This window comes from Balaenoptera physalus, assembly GCF_965194825.1.
Source record: "Balaenoptera physalus genome assembly, chromosome: 2".
Classification (NCBI taxonomy): Eukaryota; Metazoa; Chordata; class Mammalia; order Artiodactyla; family Balaenopteridae; genus Balaenoptera; species Balaenoptera physalus.
In genome coordinates, this window is record NC_138883.1 from 171,546,679 (window position 1) to 171,561,767 (window position 15,089).

At 46.4% G+C, this 15,089-nt stretch overlaps 1 long non-coding RNA gene across 12 annotated transcripts in view; it reads left to right on the plus strand.

Annotated features, from left to right (window-relative positions):
• Positions 1 to 15,089, plus strand: part of LOC309656451 — a 73,488-nt gene that overhangs the window by 51,284 nt on the left and 7,115 nt on the right. For 9 of the 12 annotated variants that reach the window (XR_014261349.1, XR_014261350.1, XR_014261351.1 and 6 more), the window contains 2 exons: positions 13,323 to 13,428; positions 13,778 to 14,495. This is a non-coding gene — a long non-coding RNA (uncharacterized lncRNA). Of the gene's footprint in view, positions 1 to 12,485; positions 12,583 to 13,322; positions 13,429 to 13,777; positions 14,496 to 15,089 lie in introns of all 12 variants that reach the window. The other 3 variants (XR_014261353.1, XR_014261356.1, XR_014261357.1) reach the window with 3 other exon arrangements.

Here is a 15,089-nt window from a genome sequence, read left to right on the forward strand (position 1 = left end):
TACTTAGGTCTTCTGCCCATTTTTTGATTATGTTGTTTGTTTTTCTCTTATTGAGTTGTATGAGCTGTTTGTATATTTTGGAAATTAAGCCCTCATGCATTCACAGCACTCTGAAACCCGTGTTTGTTTCTGTGTACTTGTCAGGCCGTTTTCGTTTCTTTCCAGTTCTTTCTCTTCTTTCTTTTTAATAGCCTCTACTTTCCCTTTAGGGTCCCCATTTCTGCTCTATTGTCTTTTTTCCTTCTCTTCATCATAGCACAGGTGATAGTTCCCACATTAATTTGATTCAACATCTTTCATAGCAGAAACACAGGCTAGTCAAACATGACACAGATGAAGTCTCAGTGAAGTTGAACTAAGCAACAGGATCTCATGGTCAATGTCATTGGACTTCACATAGCAGGAGGGTCTCCCGGACACAGAAGATCCCAGGAATTGCCTGGAACTAGAGAGGACAGCCCTGGGGGGAATCCCAGGGGCCTCTTGCTCAGTGTCTTGTCCTTCCTTCACGCTGAGTGTTGACTTCATTCTTCCCTCTTGTTACAGCCCAGATCCCTGTGCCTTTGGTTCATCTGGTGAGAAACATTGCCGTCAATACTTCCACAGGCTTTATTGAAGAAACGAAGCAGATTGAGCTAACATGTCTTTATCCCAAACTCAAACAAACCACTGGGGAAAGGATTCCTTGGCTCAACTTGGAAACGAGACTTTGTTGAGTGTCTCCATGTGCCAGGCACCTCTGGGTGATGAGGATACAGTGGAGAACACAACAGACACAATTCTTTTTTTTTAAATTAATTAATTAATGTATTTATTTTTGGCTGCATTGGGGTCTTCGTTGCTGCCCGCAGGCTTTCTCTAGTTGCAGCAAACAGGGGATACTTTTCGTTGCGGTGCACGGGCTTCTCATTGTGGTGGCTTCTCTTTGTTGCGGAGCACGGGCCCTAGGTGCACAGGCTTCAGTAGTTGTGGTACGTGGGCTTCAGTAATTGTGGCACGTGGGCTCAGTAGTTGTGGCTCGTAGGCTCTAGAGCGCAGGCTCACTAGTTGTGGCACACAGGCTTAGTTGCTCCGCGGCATGTGGGATCTTCCCGGATCAGGGCTCGAACCCGTGTCCCCTGCATTGTCAGGCGGTTTCTCAACCACTGCGCCACCAGGGAAGTCCCAACAGACACAATTCTGATGTCATGGAACTAACATTCTCTGACACTGCACTTGCTATATGTTTATTACTAAATGCCTATCAAGAACCAGGCTCTAACCTTATACCAAGGATACAGTGGGCAAAACACACAAACATAATTGCATATGGTGATAGGTTAATTCATTTAGTCAATAGTCTGCGTTTCTATATGAACCTACAGCAGGGGGGACTTGATTTGGTTTGAGAAACAGGGGACATTTTTTTTTAATGTGATTTAAATGAACCTTATTTTCTACAACAGTTCGAGATTTGCAGAGAGATCGTGAATATAGTTCAGAGAGTTCCCATCTATCCCAAACCCGTTTTCTCCTATTATGAACATCTTACATTACTGTAGCACATTTGTCACCAGTAATGAGCCGATATTGATACATTATTATTAACGGAAGTCCATACTTTTTTCAGATTTCCTTAGTTTGTACCTGATGTTCTTTTTCGTTCTAGGATCCCACATTGTAATCATCATGTCTACTTAGGCTCCTCTTGGCTGTGACAGTGTCTTGGATTTTTATTGTTTTTGATGACCTTGACAGTTTTGAGGACAACTAGTTAGGTATATTGTAGGATGCACCTGTATTGGAGTTTTCCTCATAATTAGACTGGGGTTATGGTTTCTGGGAGGAAGACCACAGAGATAAAGTGCCATTTTCATCATGTCATATCAAGAGTACGTCCTGTCCACATGACATCACTGTTGATGTTGACCTTGACCATCTGGCTGACATAGTTTTCATCAGGTTTCTCCAGTGTGAAGGTCTTTCCCTCCCCCTTTACATACTGTGAAGCAGCTACATTTTAGGGGGGAGGGTTGGTATGTTCCGCCTCCTTGACAATGTGTTTTGTTTTTCATAGCTTTACTGAGGTACAGTTTACATGCCACAGGATTCACCCATTTTAAGTGAACAGTTTGACGCGTTTTAGTAAATTGATATAGTTGTGCCTGAGGAAGATTGTCTTGGAGCTGACAGCCAAAGGATGAGAAGGATTTAAATAGGCAAAGGCAGGGAAGGACCGTTCTAAGCAGAGGTCACAGCCTGCGCTAGCCCCTCAGGGGAGGAACCTGGGTGAGCCCTGAATCACCTAGAAAAGGTAGACTGTGTCACGCTCCTTCACTGAATATGCTTCATAAATATTTTCCTCAGAACATTTAAAAGTCAACAGTATTTTATTGCCTAAGTGTGTAAATTCCAGTTCTGTGAAACATGTGTCTGTCTACAACAACTCCATCCCTGTTGGTTTATCCAAGGTTTTACTGTAACGATGAGTAAATATTAGGATAGTAAAATTCAGAATGGTCCCTGTGCCTACTCTTAAATCTCCCAGGTTGCTGGGTACCTACTGACGTCTTAGGATCCACAACCAGAGACCAAGGCAAGTGGTATTTAAAATGTGCACAGGGTTACTGAGAAGCTGGGGTAACCAGTTATGAAGCCAAGTGCCATGAGATGAGGAGGAAAGGAAGAGAAAACATAGACTTGAAACCGTTAGTGGGATAAGGTGGATTTGGAGTACTCATGTTGGAAGGAAGGAAGATATACAGGGAAATGCAGAGATTATTAGGGATATGTTGAGACGGACCAGGCTCCCAATTTTCCTCTTCATTAGTTATGCATAGCTCCCATCGACAGGGTTAGGGTCCTGCTGAGGCAGACCTTTCTCGTTAATGACCCAGTGGACTAAAAGGTTCAGTGGAGCCCCCAGCTGTCCCCGGAGGGAGGGGTTGGGCCTGCCCAGTGCTTAAGTTTGTTCTGCAGTTTAATATAACAGTGGCCTAAAAGCAGAGGAACCCAGTTAGGGGCAAGCAGCAAAGTGCGCCAACGTTGAGAGGGTGGTGGGAAGAAACACTGACAACTGAAAAAATTAAAAGCAGAAAGTACTTGTCAGAGAATTTAGCCAAATGAGGACAAAGGACAGCGCCCAAACATGAAAAGTTGGGTGTTTACAGGTGTACTTTGCGAGTTTGGTTCCAGAACACTGCAGTAAAGCAAATATCAATAAATTGAGTTGCACACATGTTTTGGTTTCCCAGTGCATGTAAAAGTTATGTTCACACTCTACTGTAGTCTGTTAAGTGTGCTATAACATTATGTCTAAAAAACATTGTACATACTTTAATGAAAAAACACTTTCTTGCTAAAAGTTATTAACCATCATCTGAGCCTCCAGCAAGTTGTGGTAGTAACATCACAGATCACGGATCACAGATCACCATGACAAATATAATAATAATGAAAAAGTTTGAAATGTTGCAAGAATCACCAAAATGTGACTCAGAGACACAAAGTGAGCAAATGCTGTTGGGAAAATGGCACCGATAGACTTAACTCGATGCAGGGTTGCCACAGACCTTCAATTTGTAAAAAATGCAGTATCTGTAAAGCACAATAAAGCGAAGCACAATAAAAGGAGGTCTGCCTGTACACAAATATCCAAAAGAAAAAAAATATTGAAGAAGGATTCATCAGTAAATGTTTGGTCATTAAAACCAGAAATCACTTTAGGCATTTCAAACAGAGAGGGATTTAATATAGGGAATTGAGTCATAAAACTGGTGGAAGGGCTGGGAGAGAAAAAAGGCAGAAGGTGGTATTACCCAGGGATCAGAAATGCAGGGAGCTGGGGACACATTCCAGGCAGTGAATTCTGGATGTTGAAAGCTGTTTATCACCCAGCGTTCTAAGAACAGCTCTGTAGCTTTTCTGATCTTTGTGCCGCCCTTAGGTATGGGTTAGATTATAATCCCAAGGCTTAATTTTTTTTTCACATCTTTATTGGAGTATAATTGCTTTACAATGTTGTGTTAGTTTCTGCTGTACAACAAAGTGAATCAGCTATATGTATACGTATATCCTCACATCCCCTCCCTCTTGAGCCTCCCTCCCACCCTCTCTTTCCCACCCCTCTAGGTCGTCACAAAGCATCGAGTTGATCTCTCCCTGTGCTATGCAGCAGATTCCCACTAGCCATCCATTTTACATTTGGTAGTGTATATATGTCAATGCTACTCTCTCACTTCGTCCAAGCTTCCCCTTCCCCCCTGTGTCCTCAAGTCCATTCTCTACGTCTGCGTCTTTATTCCTGCCCTGCCACCAGGTTCATCAGTACCGTTTTTTTTAGATTCCATATATATGTGGTATCATACGGTATTTGTTTTTCTCTTTCTGACTTTCCTCTGTATGACAGACTCTAGGTCCATCCACCTCATTACAAATAACTCAATTTCATTCCTTTTTATGGCTGAGTAATATTCCATTGTATATCTGTGCCACATCTTCTTTATCCATTCATCTGTCGAAGGACATTTAGGTTGCTTCCCCGTCCTGGCCATTGTAAATAGTGCTGCAATGAACATTGTGGTACATGTATCTTTCTGAATTATGGTTTTCTCAGTGTATATGCCCAGTAGTGGGTTTCCAAGGCTTAATTTTATGGCCTGTATGACATGCAGAGCCCTGTAGGGGCTCAAGGCCACAGCAGTGATCTTGTAGTAATGGACAGACTGTGAAAGCTTGTCCACGGCGTCTTAAACTTCGGCGAGCAGGCCATTCATACAGCTGGGCTCTGTTGGTTTTACCTTCCTCTGATTCAGCCCAGGGTTTGTTTGCTCTGCATGATGGGCTGACATTTATGTAAATCAAGGGATGGTATGTGTGCCTTTTCCTCCTGGGTGCGTTGCAGGGGGAGGAGGGCATCTGTGCTCCAGGTGTGAGTTTGATGTACCTAATAGCCTGATCTTATGGCAGGGTTGGTGAACATTTTTGTGGACAGTCAGGGTTCCGTGAGTTTTTGAAGGAAGCAGTTTGGGAGGAGCTCAGTGGTGACTTTGCAGAAAGATGTAGCGAGGGGGCTGTTTTGATTTCTAGAACGCTGTGATGGTCTCTCTCAGGGGCCAGCATACTGCGGCTCATTCCCCAGGCTCCTCCCTCATCCTCCCGCCCCTCCGTGTTGCCCCTTCCTCCTTTGCTCTCTCGGGTCAGTCCTCCCTGCATGTGGTAGGAACAGGGATCCCAGACGTTCCCCAGCTGATCTTCTCATTGATAATAGCTCTGTTGACAGAGGCTGTGGTACTAAGTGACACGTCTTTCTGTTCTGAGGCCCCTGCTTGCTACTCTGGAGCAGGTTGATGGGTCAGTTTCCACAGACTGACATGTGTCTCTTCTTTGGTATTTACTCTTCACTTAAGTGGGAAGATTCTGTATCAAAACACAAATGTTTCCACTGAATTCTATCCCTAAGAGCTTTCCAATCTCCCTAAAGTAGGGTCAAGTTCGCCAGCCTAAGTTTGTCCTGAGCTTGGCTGGGTATCCCACTTGTTCTCCTATCTACCCCCAGTAAGCACTGGGCTGTTCTAATCAAATTACTCAGTGGGGGTCTCCCCCCAACCCCATCCTCTCTGTCCCCACATATAGCTCCCTCCTTCACACTCTGCCACTGATAAAAGCTGTTTCAGGGGCTTCCCTGGTGGCGCAGTGGTTGAGAATCTGCCTGCCAATGCAGGGGACACAGGTTCGAGCCCTGGTCTGGGAAGATCCCACATGCCGCAGAGCAACTGGGCCCGTGAGCCACAACTACTGAGCCTGTGTGTCTGGAGCCTGGGCTCCGCAACAAGAGAGGCCGCGACAGTGAGAGGCCTGCGCACCGCGATGAAGAGTGGCCCCCGCTTGCCGCAACTGGAGAAAGCCCTCGCACAGAAACAAAGACCCAACACAGCCAAAAATAAATAAATAAAATAAAGGATTATTTAAAAAAAAAAAAAAAAAGAGCAATGGCCAAGAGAAATTGTTCTCCCAGACATTTAAAAAAAAAAAAAAAAAAAAGCTGTTTCAGCAGGGAGGGTCTTACTACAATGGTCTCCCAACATCTCCTAACCCCACCCTGCCCAAGGAAGGGGACATTCTGGGCAGCTTCTTCAGGAACATGATCAGAAAGCCTGCGATTACCTCTCCTGCGTATGATGCCCAGGAATGCCCAGACTCAAGGGTTCAACCAAGCTGATCAAAGGGACACAGTTTCTCCCATGCACTGTGATTGACGGTTTGCAAAGCATTTACAACTTAACACACGTTCTTAATTTGATCCTCACATTCAATATTTTTCCCAGATGACAAAATAGAAGCTCAGGGATTAGGGAATTTCTGCCTGGTTATATAATGGAAAGTTGGGCCAGGAAGCAAGTCCAGATCTTCAGACTCTGACTTCTAGACTTTCTTTCTGTACCAGACAAAGGACTAGCCTAGGAAGATGGAAGGAGTGTGAGTGTTTACAGCAAATGTGTCCTTTCAAGGTCAAAAAGATGAATTTACCCTTCAGAGCCTGGCAAGGGTACACTTTTGCAAAGGAAGCCTCCTGTGAATGCTGGGGAGGTGGGTTTGTGAAATCAGAGCATGGCTGTAGAGGACCCGCCTCTGCAGGGGGAGATATTCCAGTACATTTTCCAAAGGTAGTGTCTTTTGATTAAAAGACATTAGAAAAAGCAGGTCTGTTCAGTACATGATTGAAAGAAGAGTGGTTTGACTAAACCCCTGACAAAGGTAGTTGGAGCATGGCACATGTTCGTCCCTCTGACGCTAAAACTTATGCCCTAAGAGGAGGAGGAGAGAGTCCTCTATATTTAAGAGGACTTAAAATATACGGATATTTCTCTGCTGTGACACACCTAGACCTTACACTTCTAGTATGTTGGAAATTGCCGACCAAACTTAAATCTCCAGGATTCAGGACTCATCTGGGTTTGCCTGGATGGCTGGCAAGGCAGATCCCAGGCCTAGCACCAATCCTGAAGGGCAATCTTTTTTTAAAAAAGTTTATTTTATTGAAGTATTTTTGATTTACAATGTTGCATTAATTTCTACTGTACAGCAAAGTGATTTGGTTAACCATATACATACATTTGTTTTCATATTCTTTTCCATTATGTTTTATCACAGGATATTAAGTATATTTCCTTGTGCTATACAGTAGGACCTTGTTGTTTATCCATTCTATATATAATAGTTTGCATCTGCTAATCCTAAACTCCCAATCCCTCCCTCCCCCACTCCGCTTCCCCCTTGGCAAACTCTCTATGTCTGTGAGTCTGTTCTGTTTTGCAGATAAGTTCTTTTGTGTCATATATTAAGATTCCATATATTATATAAGCGATATCATAGGGTATTTGTCTTTCTCTTTCTGACTTCACTTAGTATGATAATCTCTAGTTGTATTCATGTTCCTGCAAATGGCATTATTTCATTCTTTTTTATGGCTGAGTAGTATTCCATTGTATATATGGAATACTACACCTTCTTTATCCATTCATCTGCCATTGGACGTTTAGGTTGTTTCCATGTCTTGGCTATTTTAAATAGTGCTGCTGTGAACATAGGGGTGCATGTATCTTTTTGAATTACAGTTTTGTCTGGATGTATGCCCAGGAGTGGGATCACTGGATCATATAGCAACTCTATTTTTAGTTTTTTGAGGAACCTCCATTCTGTTTTCCATAGTGGCTGCACCAATTTACATTCCTACCAATAGTGTAGGAGGGTTCCCTTTTCTCCACATCCTCTCCAGCGTTTGTTATTTGTAGATTTTTAAATGATGGCCATTCTGACCATTGTGAGGTGGTGCCTCATCATAGTTTTGATTTGCATTTCTCGAATAATTAGCAATGTGGAGCATCTTTTCATGTGCCTGTTAGCCATGTGTATGTCTTCTTTGGAGAAATGTCTATTTAGGAATTCTGCCCATTGTTTGATTGGGTTGTTTGTTTTTTTGTTGTTGAGTTGTATGAACTGTTTGTATATTTTGGATATTAAGCCCTTGTCAGTTGCATCATTTGCAAATATTTTCTCCCATTCCATAGGTTGTCTTTTTGTTTTGTTTATGGTTTCCTTTGCTGTACAGAAGCTTGTAAGTTTGAATAGGTCCCATTTGTTTATTTTTGTTTTTATAACTGTGGCCTTGGGAGAGACTGACCTAAGAAAACATTGGTACAATTTATGTCAGATAATGTTTTGCCTATGTTCTCTTCTAAGAGTTTTATGGTGTCCTATCTTATATTTAAGTCTTTAAGCCATTTCAAGTTTATTTTTGTGCATGGTGTGAGGGACCGTTCCAACTTTATTGATTTACATGCAGCTGTCCAGCTTCCCCATCACTACTTGCTGAAGTGACTGTGTTTTTTCCACTGAATATTCTTGCTGAAGGGCAAGCTTAGCACAGCAGGTCCATACACCATCCTCCTGAATGCTCCTCACTGCATTAGGAGTGCTCAGAAACCTACACAGTGGCCCACCATGGGGAGGATGGGGCGTGTGATTCAGGCTTCTCTCTTCTTTAGGGAGAACGGGCATTAGCAGGTGGGCTGTCTTGATGTCCAGGGCCTTGAAGAGAAGCCTCAGCCTGACTGCAGACCCCTGAGCGGCAGGAGACAGGACTGGGGGGAGGAACCTTCCTGGGACCTTCAGGCCTTGAGAGGTTGGGGCAGCGCCTAGCCTAGTAGGCAACCACAGTTAGACTTGGAGAAAGAAGTGCATGCCACGTGGTTGTGAAAGGACACACACACCCATGAGATCCCCCCATGAGATGTCCCAGAAATGATGACAGAGGCTTTTGGGGTGGCCAGGAAATCCTACAATGGTAGACAGGGTCAGAACTCGAGAACTACTTCATGTAATTTTACTGTGTAATGTCTTGTTTGGGGCCTGTCTTCAGCCAACAAGCAGAGCTCCCACCCTCCTATTGAGTGAATGCCCGGAGGTAGAGCAGCTTGAGGCCACCAATGAGCAGAAACAACCAGAGGTGGCCTCAGGGCTGGGAAAGCTCACCGAGTGAGCGCCCGTGCTTGGTCTGGGTCACGAGAAGGGCATCCTCTCTGCTCAGTAGACCCCAGATCAAGGGCCGATCATCTAAGGTATGCGAGGCAAAGGTGGCAGGCAGTCTTTCATTAGGTTTCCCGGGATAGGGCCATGCCTGGCTCACCTTTTTATTACCTTCTCACCTCTCATTGGTACCTAATATATGTTATTCGTAGACTCTGATTGAATTGGATACAAGGCCAGAGCTCCTTCTTGGCCGCACTCTACCACCCTCTCATCCCTCATCTTTATCCCTCCAGAGCGCCCCCAGGGGAACTCTAGTAGGTCCCACCTAATGGATCCAGAGTGAGAGGAAGCCCAGAGGAGTGAGGGATGTAGTTGGCGTGGAGGCAAAAGCAGAAGGAATGGAGGGAGGGCGCTCAGCGAATGCCAGGCAGTGGGGGAGGTGGCTGGCCGCCTAATTGCCAGATGAGTGACCCAGCTAGATTGCTGCTCCCTCTGTGTCCCTGGCTGCACACGTCTGCCCTGTGAATGGCACCACGGGGTTAAAGTACCATAACGGAGGTCAGAAGGAGGAGGCAAAACATCCCATAAACATTGTCACCTCCAGGGCTGACACTGGGAAGTCTCCTGAGCTCTGCATCTGGACGTGATGTTAGGAGGCCAAGGAGGGCGTGGCAGGTAGCAGGAAGGTGAGGGCTTGCGATGTTTACCATCCTTGTTTGAGCACAAGAAGATTCTGGAGGCTGGGCACTTTGAGGAGGTCTTCAGTGACCCAGAGGCAGCACTCAGTCTCCAGAATGCGGCGTGACACCTACATTTGGGGGTCTCTGTCCTCTTGGCAGAGCTGGCTTCCCACAGAACCCCGTGCTCAGAAGGGCCCTGCACGTGGCTAATGCTCTGCTGCTGCCATCTTGAAATCCTTCATTTTTCTTATTTAATCACTTTCCTACTGTGGCAAAGTATATGTCCCAGTGTTTTACCATAATTAGAAATAAAACACACCCACACACTTCATAAAATTTGTCATTTTAAAGTATACTGTTGGGACTTCCCTGGCAGTCCAGTGCTTAAGAATCTGCCTGCCAATTCAGGGGACATGGGTTCGAGCCCTGGTCCGGGAAGATCCCACATGCCGCGGAGCAACTAAGCCTGTGCGCCACAACTACTGAGCCTGCACTCTAGAGCCTGCGAACCACAACTACTGAGCCCGTGTGCCACAACTACTGAAGCCCGCACGCCTAGAGCCCGTGAGCCCCAACTACTGAGCCCACGTGCCACAACTACTGAAACTCGTACATTCTAGGACCAGCATGCCATAACTACTGAGCCTGCATGCTGCAACTACTGGAGCCTACGCGCCTAGAACCCGTGCTCCGCAACAAGAGAAGCCACCGCGATGAGAAGCCCTCGCACTGCAACAAAGAGTAGCCCCGGCTCTCTGCAGCTAGAGAAAGCCCACGTGCAACAATGAAGACCCAGCACAGCCAAAAATAAATGAAATAAATAAATAAATAAAAATTTTAAAAGTATACTATTGAGTGATATTAATTACATTCACAGTTTAGTACAACCATCACCACTATCTATTTCCAAAGCTTTTTCCTTACTCCAAATAGAAAATCTAAATCCATTAAGCAATAACCCTCCCTTTCCCTCTCCCTTCAGCCCCTGATAACTTCTAAGGCATTTTCTGTCTCTATGAATTTGCCTATTCTGGATATTTCATGTAAGTGGAATCATACAATATTTATCCTTTTATATTAAGATTATTTCTTGGGACTTCCCTGGTGGTGCAGTGGTTAAGAATCCGCCTGCCAATGCAGGGGACACGGGTTCGAGCCCTGGTCCAGGAAGATCCCACATGCCGTGGAGCAACTAAGCCCGTGAGCCACAACTACTGAGCCTGTGCTCTAGAGCCTGCGAGCCACAACTACTGAGCCCACACGCCACAACTACTGAAGCCCACGTGCCTAGAGCCCGTGCTCTGCAACAAGAGAAGCCACCATAATGAGAAGCCTGCGCACCGCAACGAAGAGTGGCCCCCGCTTGCCTGCATTTTCATTTTGCACTGGGCTCTGCAAGTTATGTTGCTGGTCCTGCCTCTCAGGGCTATTGTCAGATACTGAAGTCTAAGGCATACTTGAATCACCTCTCCCTTGGATGGTTTAACATGTGTCACCCCTATTTAACCGGAAATTAGCCACCACACTTACCCTAGAGCCCACTTAGGTTTGCTGTACTCCTGTGGACAAACATGGTTTTTACTTCTCTGTATATGTCGCAGTGCAGAGGGAGAGTGGTTTACTTAAGGTCACTGGCTCAAGGAAAGCGTCCATGTCCACAGAGCTTACTTACGTCTGCGTTAATGTGACCTGTACCACGCAGTCTTCACCGACATGACTTGATTCCACTGTCTTTGCCAATGTGATTTAACCATTTTGGAAATGCTTGCCCAAGAAGATAAAAGCTGCAGATAACTTTATTATTTTAGGAACTTCCCCCAAACCCACTTAAAACTGCTTAGCCTTTCAATATATAACATCGATAGACTGCTAACACACCTTGCTGTGCCCACAATCCGGAACTATTACATCAGGAGACTTAACACCGTCCTTGTGATCCCCACACTGAAAGACCCACCTTCGACCAGCTGAATATCCTGACTTCACCTGCCCGACTCAGAGACGCTGTCAAGACTGCCAAGTAGTGACCTTGCTTACTGCTGGGAGCTTTGCTTTATCAACAGGCTGTCTTGGTGGTATTTTATGGGAGCCTGTATTCAATAAGCTACAATTTTACTTTCTGCACAATATAGTTGCTCCAACCCTATTTGATCCAATGTACCTCCATCCATCCCTCTATTCATTGATCTATTCACTTATTCAACAGATGTTTATTGAGTGCCTACTATATGTTAGTCACCCTTAGACACTAGCTCCATGATGACTGAGACAGATATGGCCCTTGTTTTTACAGAGCTCACCCTCTGCTTCATCCTTCTGTCATGTTCCTGCTGCTAGAGAAAGTGGAGGTTAAGAGCCACTTTCAACTTGAATTTACTTAAAAATGGAGTTTTCTGCAGCAAACAAGTTGGATCTCTGCTTTTAAAATCTGGATGTCTGGACTTCGTTGGGGAGGAAAAACTTTTCCCCTACTCTCTTATGTTCAGTACCTGAGGGCCTGCGAATTTAACCAGCAAAAGACAGATTAACAGGAGAAAAGGAAGATGAATTTGATTAATATTTTACATGCACAGAGTTCACAGAAAAAAAGTGAAACTCAAAGAGGTAGTCTCAATTTGGGCATTTATATATCATCTTCAACAAAGGAAAGGAGGTTTAGGCTTCTAGAGACAATACATTGTGGAGAAGTGACTAGGAAATATAAGGAGGAAACCAATGGAAGATAATGGTTTTTGTTTGTTTGTTTTGTTTTGTTTTTTAATTTTTGGACATCCTGAGCGGCTTGTGGGATCTTAGTTCCCTGACCAGAGATCGAACCCGTGACCCCTGCAGTGGAAGCGTGGAGCCCTAACCACTGGACCGCCAGGGAATTCTTGTGGGTTATTTTAATAAGGTCTGTTTATGCAGATTCATCTCAGTGACAACTCTGTCTTGGTGATAAGAGTCTCTCTCCTCTTTCTAGTACAGGAGAGGGGGAAACCTTCACTAAGGGAATTTTATGCCCTGCTTTTAGGCAGAAAAGGGGAAGGAAGAACTCATCCTGCGTCTTGTTGATTCTCACTTGCCTTCAGTTTAAAATAATCCTTACGCCAAAGTGGCATATTTGGGGATGGCACATCCTGGTCCCTTCAACTTGATCTTTAGAAGGCCAGGCAGCACGATGGTCTTAGGATGAGTTTGCCACTCCTAATGATTACCTACCTTGTCAGGTCTGTGTTTCCTTACCTCTAACGTGAGCCTTGTGTCCTGGTGCCACCCTGCACAGCCAATGCAGGGACAGAGCCCAGGGCTTGGAAACCATAAGGTGGCCCGAGTCCCCCAGCACAGCCCTTTCAAACCCAGCTCCCAGTCGGTGAAATGACCCACCGGCCCATCCCAGGAGAACCCCCAGAGGGATGTTTCCAGGATATGGGATCAGCCTGGTAAGGAAGGGGCCCTATTAGAAGATTCTCCAAGAGGTACGATGGACCAAACCGGTTTGTAAAGCAGCTCCAGCCACATGGGGGTGGGGAGTGAACGGCTGTGTGTCTAGATGAACACCGATCCGGACGCTCAAACCGTTCTCTCGATGTTTGGTTTGCTTTTAACTTAAGATGGGCTTTCACTTTTCTTCCCTTTTTATCTTTTCTGCAGCCGGGTCCTCGAGATGCTCCAGCCCCGCCTGTTTATCTTGTGAGCTGCCGAAGGCCCACGCTCCCCCTGCGGCAGCTCCGTCCCCGTGTGATTACATCTTTCCTCGGTAATGGGGTTTTGACTGGCCTTTTGTATAATGCTAAGCCACAGAGGGACTGGAATATTCTCCCCTTATTTTTATCGGGCGCTTTTATTTCCTGAGCTGTTTTGTTAAGTGTGCCTGTTTCTGGCTTTGCTCCTGGTCAGGAAAGGGGCCCAGGATTCAGGGAGAAGATCAGATGCCCTGGTGTGTCAATTGGTCTTTCAAAGAACGAAGCAGGAGTTGATCACCTGCTGAAGCTCAGGGCCAATGCAGAGCTGCCTCCCAAGAGGCCAATCAATTTCAATTAAGGAGATTAAAAGCCCCAAGCGCAGGGAGGGCTGGTCACGGGTTTCTGAATGCCTTGCTTCTCCAGCAGCCTGAAAGCAGCCCGTGGGCCCCAGAATCGCTGGGCGGTGTCCTCTGGGCCAACGTCAAGACAGCAGTGAGGGGTCAGATGCAAAAGGAGAAGCTGGCTGAAGGGGCTCGTGATTCTTCAGGGGGCCCTACTGGCATTTGGGGCAGGACGGACCTGTCAGTGTCCTCAACCCCATCAAGTATCCAGTATCCCTAGTCACTGGGCTGTCCCAACCCAACCCAAGCCAATCCCCACCCCCGCTTCCTGGTGGGACCCACCCTGGGCTCCCGGCAGCTGCCTCTGATCTGCTGTGTAGGTGAAGGGCAAGCCTTCTGCAGCTTCCGGGTGGAGAGCTGGTTCTCCTCGTCTAGACCCTCCTTCTCCACTGGGCATCCCAGAGGCTCTGTGTTTGCTACCTTTCCGAGCTGCTTGGGCATCCTAGAGGCCACACCCCCGAGGGGTAAAGGCAGAGGCCAGAGTGGGACGTCTGGTGGAGGAGAGGGGGCTTTGGCATCACACAGACCCAGGGCTGAGCCCACCTCTGCCTCTTACTGGCTCTGCGTTGGCCCTGAGTCAGCACGTGACCAGCCTGTGCTTGTTTTTTTTTTGAAACCAGTGGACACCCCGGGGCATCCAGTCTGTGCCCAGGCATCCAAGTGAGCCTCACTTTCTATGTTTATAAAAGGGAGCTCTCCACCCCGGTCTCACAGGGTTTGCCGGGCTCACAGGAAGAACGGTATGTACCTAAAGTGTCTGATGTCCCCAAGCCCCCTCTGATTGTGGTGGCCCAGGGTAGACAGGGGACCGGAGGCAAAAATTACACTCAGCTCCCCAGACCTGGAGATTTTTGTTCAGAAGCCAATAAATCAACAACATCGCGAGGATTCGATGCATGTGCTTTGTGCGCTGTAAATGCTAGGTAGGTGTCGAAGGACGGGGGCGGGAGAACTGGGGCCATGGGAAGAAGAGTGTGCAGGATGCAGGGGAGGAAGGAGGAAGGAGCCTCCAGGAGGGGGAGTGGCCTGAGGCTGATGGAAACCACGGTGTCTGTTAGGCAGGAAAGAGAAGCCAGGTACAGCTTCGTGGGCAGCAGCAACTACAAAGACAAGCACAGACTTTGCTGGGAAGTCCAGGAGGCTGAAGCCACCGTCCCCCCGGCCCTTGGGGGTGAGGTTCCCTCGAAGGACCGGATGTTCGTCAGGGGGGTCTCTTCCTTCTCTCGGCTGCTTACCTTCTGGCTACTTTCCTATTAACAAGACAGCCTGGGGAATGACGGGGGCAGGGAGGGAGGCTCATTTCAGGCCATTTGGCTTCTTGTTTGATAAGCTAA